The following is a 7,500-nucleotide window of genomic DNA, read 5'->3' as shown; positions in this document are numbered from 1 at the left end:
TTAATTGGTTAACATTAAAAAAATACATATGAAAAAACTAAACAGCTATGGAAAATATTATAATATCATTTTATGCTAGTACATGCTAATTATAATTTACATAGTACACATTTAATTTATAATTTGGTACTTACCAGTAGTCTGGATCCATAACATGTTTATTATACAAAAAAAACTATAGAAAAATTTAACAATTTAAAAATAAATTATATAACTGAAAAACGTAAAAAAAACTGGAGGAAAATATTACAATTGCCAAGTAGAGAATAAATTATTCAAATTGAAGGTGAAAAGCTATGGCACGTAGATATTCCATTAAATCCACTGTACCAAGTTGTAAGACACATCTTTGTAATGCGTCTTCACGAGCTTTGGATTCTCTTTTTGGGGGTGTTCTGGCAATATTGCAAGTCACTTTTTCTAAGAGACTGGAAGTCACTTTTTGTTCCTTGTGCATGCACAAAATAAGCTTGTAAACTCCAAGCTTTTTCTCTCCAAGGACAATATTCCATCTCCTATGCCAGCCCTCCAACTTGTTTTGTGTCCTTTGAAAACCACCACGCATGCTCTCGTGAACAGACCACATGTTTGGGGGAAATATAGGCGGAGATCTTGTTTGACTTCTAGTACGGTCTCGAATACGTCCCAATACATATGTCTCCTCAAAATAGTTCATTAATGGGGCTGCATTAGTGGGCATCTCTGCTTTTAAAGACTCAAATGCAGGTGGAATTTCATCTGAGGGAAGAAAAGCCAGTGCTTGAAGGTGCCTCAATTTCATTGAAAAAGCATGGTCATGTCCATATTGTGTGGCAAGTCCAAAGGACTGGATTTTACGCCAAATGTTTTGTCCTAAATGAAATAAACAACATTTATGGGTACTGCCAGGAAAAACTCTTTTTGCGGCTTGGATTGCAGCATTTTCAAAATCTGTTAAAATGAACAGCGGAGCAAACTGTATATCATACTCAAGTGCATAATCCTGAAGATCTTCGAAAAAACGGGTATAGCAATCTTCACTTTTGCTACTGAGCAATCCGTATACAAGTGGAACAAAACGTTGTGTTGTTTCATCAGTTCCAACCATGGCATGTATTGAATATATCTGACGAAATAATGTGGGGCAAGTCTTGAATGTGCCATCCATAACCCAGCAACAAGCTTCGTGGAGTTTTTTTAAGTTAGCTTCTGTTGAAAATAAAAGAGTTCTTTCATTGTGGAAAGCACTGTCCTTTCCCAAAAACTTGATGTCATCTATATTAGCCAAATGTTCTGGGACATCTATGTCATCCAAGGAAGTGGGTTCTGGAGGACAATCTTCTCTCCGGGCTCTTTTCACTAACTGACGGAGAGATTCACGGTTAGGCAAACAGGGTGCACTTGTAGAAGGCATATCACCGGTAACAGATTGAATTATTTGAGATGGTGAGTCATTGGTGTCCCGGGCACGTCGCTTTATAGCATCCTTAGCAATAGCCACATCTGTTTTCTCGGGTTTAGGAGCATGATTATGTTCTCCGTGTGTGTTGAGTTGATGCTCTCCGGCCACGATGGTTGTCTTGGCATAGCAAGAACAAGGCCCTGTAACCTTCTCAGTACAGTGCCAGTAGACCACGTCCCCGCGCTGCTTGTTTTTGGCAAGTAGATATCCATCTATATTCAAGAGCATTCCTCTCCGTGAAGGAACAAAACGAATTGACGGTTGAGCTGCCATTGTAGAATCAATCTCTATAGTATAAGGATACACCACAGAATACTTTTTCCGTATAATGGTAGCAGGTATCTTTAAAATTAGACTTTTAAACCATTTTAAGTAGGTGGAGTTAAGACACAGTGGTTGCCTATTGGATGACTACGTTTTAAAGAAAAAAAGAGGGATGGTTAATCAGTTTTTAGATATAAAATATTTTACTACCATTGGTTAAAAACAAAGTTTATTCTTTTTAGTTTATATAAATAATATTTATGGGACAAATACACTGACAACAGAAACCGATTTTAGAATCTTTGTAGGGGAAGGACGGCGTTGCGCTGCGCTACAGAAGTTGTTCTTTCAAAAATATTCGGTCAAAGTGTGAATGGATGGCTATTCGGGCTTGTTTTAATAGGAGGCACATGTATGTATGAAATTGTTAGTTTTTTACTATATTTACACGTGTGACAGCAGCAGCAGGGGTAGCACTATTGGAGTATGGAGGTAGACGTGGTGAAGTTGCGAACAGGTGGAGTGGAACCATAATCAAGATGATGAAAGGTAGGGAGTAGTGGTGGGAAAAAGAGGTGAGCAGCAGTTCTGATTAAGGACAGAGGGGATTGTGTAGGTGGTGATAAGTACTTGATGGGAGCTGGAGTTCCATGGGTAGAATTTTCGACAGGGGTAGCGCTATTAGCGGGAGGTCGCATGGGAGTAGACAGGGTGTGGAGGAGGCTAGGTGTAAGCGACACATTATCGCGGGGAGGACATGGATGTGATAGTGTTTGGAAAAAGGTGTGCGCAGCAGTTCAGGTGAGGACAGAGGGGCTTGTGTAGTTTGTGGCTGTAAGGGATGGCTGGGAGCTGTAGTTCCACTGTTAGAATCAGAGACAGCTGTAGCTCTATTAGCGGGAGACGTCTATAAGTTGACAGGGTGTAGAGATATCTAGGTGTATGGGGTCCGTAATCTCTGGTGAAAAGTTCTTCAAGAAATGGGCAGAAGCATGGTTGTTTGGCCTGGCAATCATATCGGCATATTCTGCGATTAAAAGAAAAGCTGGGCACTGTACCAGATTTTTTTGGGGGTAAAACGAGTTATGATATTTATGTGAAAGCATATATAATTGATTGTATTGGAATTGGTATTTAATTTAGTAGGGCAGCGCATATATTTGGAATAATAAAAATCAGACTTTTTCTTATCTATGCTAAAAGGGTAACTGGAGACGTATGTGTTCCATGAGTTAAGTCGTTTGGAAAAAATGGCCAAAAACAATTGAAAGAAGTTCAGAAGAATGGCTTTGTCTAGATGGAACTTAATTTGATTATTTTGAAAAGATTGGTGGAAAAAAATGTTGGACCTGACGCCAAGGTGATAGTGGTGATTTAATGAACCTATTTAAGAGAGACTAGTTCAAGACAGATTTCAATCAGTGAGTGTAAATTGTGTGTTTGTTTGTGGGTGGTGGGGTTTAAGGATGATGTGTGCATATTTCAAGTCATGAAATAAAAAATTTGTGTGTAGGGAAAAATGTCGTTTTTGGGTTGGGGTCAGGATGAGACCACGTCAAGGTGCAAGGTAATATCGTGGAGGAATGAGTGGAGGGAGTAGTGTAGAAGATGGTGTAATCTGCAGCAAGCAGGGGTGAAAAGCAGTGTTGTGGGGAATGTATTTTACAGCCAAGCTTGCAGGGTCTAAACTGAGGGATGGAAACTGTAGTTACAAGGATTAAAACAGTAGCTGGGGTAGCACGATTAGCGGGGGATAGTGTTGAAGTAGACGGGGTGTCGGGAAGACTAAGTGTAGGCAACCCAGGATCGCTGGGAGGACATGGAGGGAGTAGTGGTTGGAAGAAGGGGTGCACTGCAGGGACTAGGGGGGCTAAGCAGTTCAGGTGACGGGCAGAGGGGCTTGTGGCGGTGGTGGTAAGGACTTGCTGGGAGCTGTAGTTCCAAGGGTGGAATCAGCGAAGGTGGTAGCGCTAATAGCGGGGGTCTTCTGGAAGTTAACGGGGTGTAGAGACGTTAGGTGTAGGGGCTCTGTCATCTATGGGATAGGAGCTCTATAATCTCTGGGAGCACAAGAAGGGGGAGTCGGAGGAGATACGGGGTGATGTTCAGCTTATGGAGGTGCAAAGTTCTTCATAAAAAGTTCAAAAGCATGGTTGTTTGGACTGGGATTCATTTCAGTATATTTGGAGAATAACGGACAAGCTGGAGCCTGTAGTACCAAAGTTTCAGGTAGTGGCATATGTAATGATATTAATGTGGAAACATATTAAATGGATTATATTGGAATTGGTATTTAATTTAGTAGGGCAGCGCATATATTTGGGATAATAAAAATCAGACTTTTTCTTATCTATGCTAAAAGGGTAACTGGAGACGTATGTGTTCCATGAGTTAAGTCGTTTGGAAAAAATGGCCAAAAAAAATTGAAATAAGTTCAGAAGAATGGCTTTGTCTAGATGGAACTTAATTCGATTATTTTGAAAAGATTGGTGGAAAAAAATGTTGGACCTGACGCCAAGGTGATAGTGGTGATTTAATGAACCTGTTTAGAATAGACTAATGAGAGTGGAAAAAAAGAATAGAGACAGGTTCATAATAATAGCTTTGTTTGGCTATAACTTAAATGGATTAGTTTACAATGAATTCTGAATAGCAAGTCTGGGACATGATGCCAAGGTGATAGTGGTGATATCATGGAAAAGTTTAGGAGAGAATACTTTAAAAAAATGTTAAATCTGTAACTGTGAGTTTGTAAAATGTGATAGCCGGGGGGGGGGGGGGGTGGGGGAGGTGGGAGGGTGTCAGCGTTGCAGATGTGCAGCCGGGTGCCCAGGTGTGCTGGCAGACATGGGTGGGGTGTTCTTAAAGGGTGTGACTGTGCTACCAGAGCGGGGAGCAGTGCCAGGGCGTTGTGTTACTTGTAGTGCCACGGTGAAACATGGGGCGCGTAATGTAGTGGGGTGTCTAGCTAGGCGTGTAAATGTAGACAGGCAGCGGGGTGACTAGGGGGGATGGAGGCGGCGTCTAACTTTGGACGGGTATCGTGGGGAATAGCGGGCGGGGGGGGGGGGGGGGAGGGTGTCAGCGTTGCAGATGTGCAGCCGGGTGCCCAGGTGTGCTGGCAGACATGGGTGGGGTGTTCTTAAAGGGTGTGACTGTGCTACCAGAGCGGGGAGCAGTGCCAGGGCGTTGTGTTACTTGTAGTGCCACGGTGAAACATGGGGCGCGTAATGTAGTGGGGTGTCTAGCTAGGCGTGTAAATGTAGACGGGCAGCGGGGTGACTAGGGGGGATGGAGGCGGCGTCTAACTTTGGACGGGTATCGTGGGGAATAGCGGGCGGGGGGGGGGGGGAGGGTGTCAGCGTTGCAGATGTGCAGCCGGGTGCCCAGGTGTGCTGGCAGACATGGGTGGGGTGTTCTTAAAGGGTGTGACTGTGCTACCAGAGCGGGGAGCAGTGCCAGGGCGTTGTGTTACTTGTAGTGCCACGGTGAAACATGGGGCGCGTAATGTAGTGGGGTGTCTAGCTAGGCGTGTAAATGTAGACAGGCAGCGGGGTGACTAGGGGGGATGGAGGCGGCGTCTAACTTTGGACGGGTATCGTGGGGAATAGCGGGCGGGGGGGGGGGGAGGGTGTCAGCGTTGCAGATGTGCAGCCGGGTGCCCAGGTGTGCTGGCAGACATGGGTGGGGTGTTCTTAAAGGGTGTGACTGTGCTACCAGAGCGGGGAGCAGTGCCAGGGCGTTGTGTTACTTGTAGTGCCACGGTGAAACATGGGGCGCGTAATGTAGTGGGGTGTCTAGCTAGGCGTGTAAATGTAGACAGGCAGCGGGGTGACTAGGGGGGATGGAGGCGGCGTCTAACTTTGGACGGGTATCGTGGGGAATAGCGGGCGGGGGGGGGGGGGGGGAGGGTGTCAGCGTTGCAGATGTGCAGCCGGGTGCCCAGGTGTGCTGGCAGACATGGGTGGGGTGTTCCTTAAAGGGTGTGACTGTGCTACCAGAGCGGGGAGCAGTGCCAGGGCGTTGTGTTACTTGTAGTGCCACGGTGAAACATGGGGCGCGTAATGTAGTGGGGTGTCTAGCTAGGCGTGTAAATGTAGACGGGCAGCGGGGTGACTAGGGGGGATGGAGGCGGCGTCTAACTTTGGACGGGTATCGTGGGGAATAGCGGGCGGGGGGGGGGGGGGAGGGTGTCAGCGTTGCAGATGTGCAGCCGGGTGCCCAGGTGTGCTGGCAGACATGGGTGGGGTGTTCTTAAAGGGTGTGACTGTGCTATCAGAGCGGGGAGCAGTGCCAGGGCGTTGTGTTACTTGTAGTGCCACGGTGAAACATGGGGCGCGTAATGTAGTGGGGTGTCTAGCTAGGCGTGTAAATGTAGACAGGCAGCGGGGTGACTAGGGGGGATGGAGGCGGCGTCTAACTTTGGACGGGTATCGTGGGGAATAGCGGGCGGGGGGGGGGGGGGGGAGGGTGTCAGCGTTGCAGATGTGCAGCCGGGTGCCCAGGTGTGCTGGCAGACATGGGTGGGGTGTTCTTAAAGGGTGTGACTGTGCTACCAGAGCGGGGAGCAGTGCCAGGGCGTTGTGTTACTTGTAGTGCCACGGTGAAACATGGGGCGCGTAATGTAGTGGGGTGTCTAGCTAGGCGTGTAAATGTAGACAGGCAGCGGGGTGACTAGGGGGGATGGAGGCGGCGTCTAACTTTGGACGGGTATCGTGGGGAATAGCGGGCGGGGGGGGGGGGGGGGAGGGTGTCAGCGTTGCAGATGTGCAGCCGGGTGCCCAGGTGTGCTGGCAGACATGGGTGGGGTGTTCCTTAAAGGGTGTGACTGTGCTACCAGAGCGGGGAGCAGTGCCAGGGCGTTGTGTTACTTGTAGTGCCACGGTGAAACATGGGGCGCGTAATGTAGTGGGGTGTCTAGCTAGGCGTGTAAATGTAGACGGGCAGCGGGGTGACTAGGGGGGATGGAGGCGGCGTCTGACTTTGGAAGGGTATCGTGGGGAATAGCGGGGGGGGGAGGGTGTTGCAGATGTGCAGCAGGTCAGGGTATTGTTTGTCGAACAATTACATGTCGATCTATGAGTGGTCGGTCTATGGTTTGTCGATCTTATGTATGTCGATGTATTTGTTTGACGAACAATTTCATGTCGATCGATAAATTGTCGGTCTATGGTATGTCGATCTTCTGTAGGTCGATGTATTTGTTTGTCGAACAATTACTTGTCAATCTAATGTTTGCCGATCTTCAGTAAGTCGATGTATTTGTTTGTCGCACAATTACATGTCGATCTATGTTTTGTCTGTCTATGGTTGGTCGATCTTCAGTAGGTCGATGCATTTGTTTGTAGAACAATTACATGTCGATGATTTGTTGGTCGACCTGACGTTGTTTCGATGTTGTGCGTGATCGATCATTTGTGTGTCGATGTTTTGTTTATCGAGCATACGTATTGTCGATGTTCAGTGTTTGTCGATGTAGTGTGTGCCGATGTTAGTGGGATGTCGATCTTGTGTTTGTAGATGTTCGAACACTGTCGATGTAGATGTTGTCTATGTTGCGTGGTCGATGTTCGCATTGTCGATCAAGCGTCTGCCGATCCATCGACCGGATACCGTGTATATATATATATATATATATATATATATATATATATATAAAAAACCTCAGTGCCTCCCCAGCCAGGGACCTCACCGCACGTCACTGGTGTCTGGTGAGTGTCGCTGTGTTTTACTGGGTGACTACATAAGCTCCTTCTCGGGTTCACTGAATGAAACCCGTATTTATCTTTGTGGGC

The sequence above is a fragment of the Pseudophryne corroboree genome, chromosome 5, assembly GCF_028390025.1.
Source record: "Pseudophryne corroboree isolate aPseCor3 chromosome 5, aPseCor3.hap2, whole genome shotgun sequence".
NCBI lineage: Eukaryota > Metazoa > Chordata > Amphibia > Anura > Myobatrachidae > Pseudophryne > Pseudophryne corroboree.
This window is presented reverse-complemented; position numbering follows the sequence as displayed.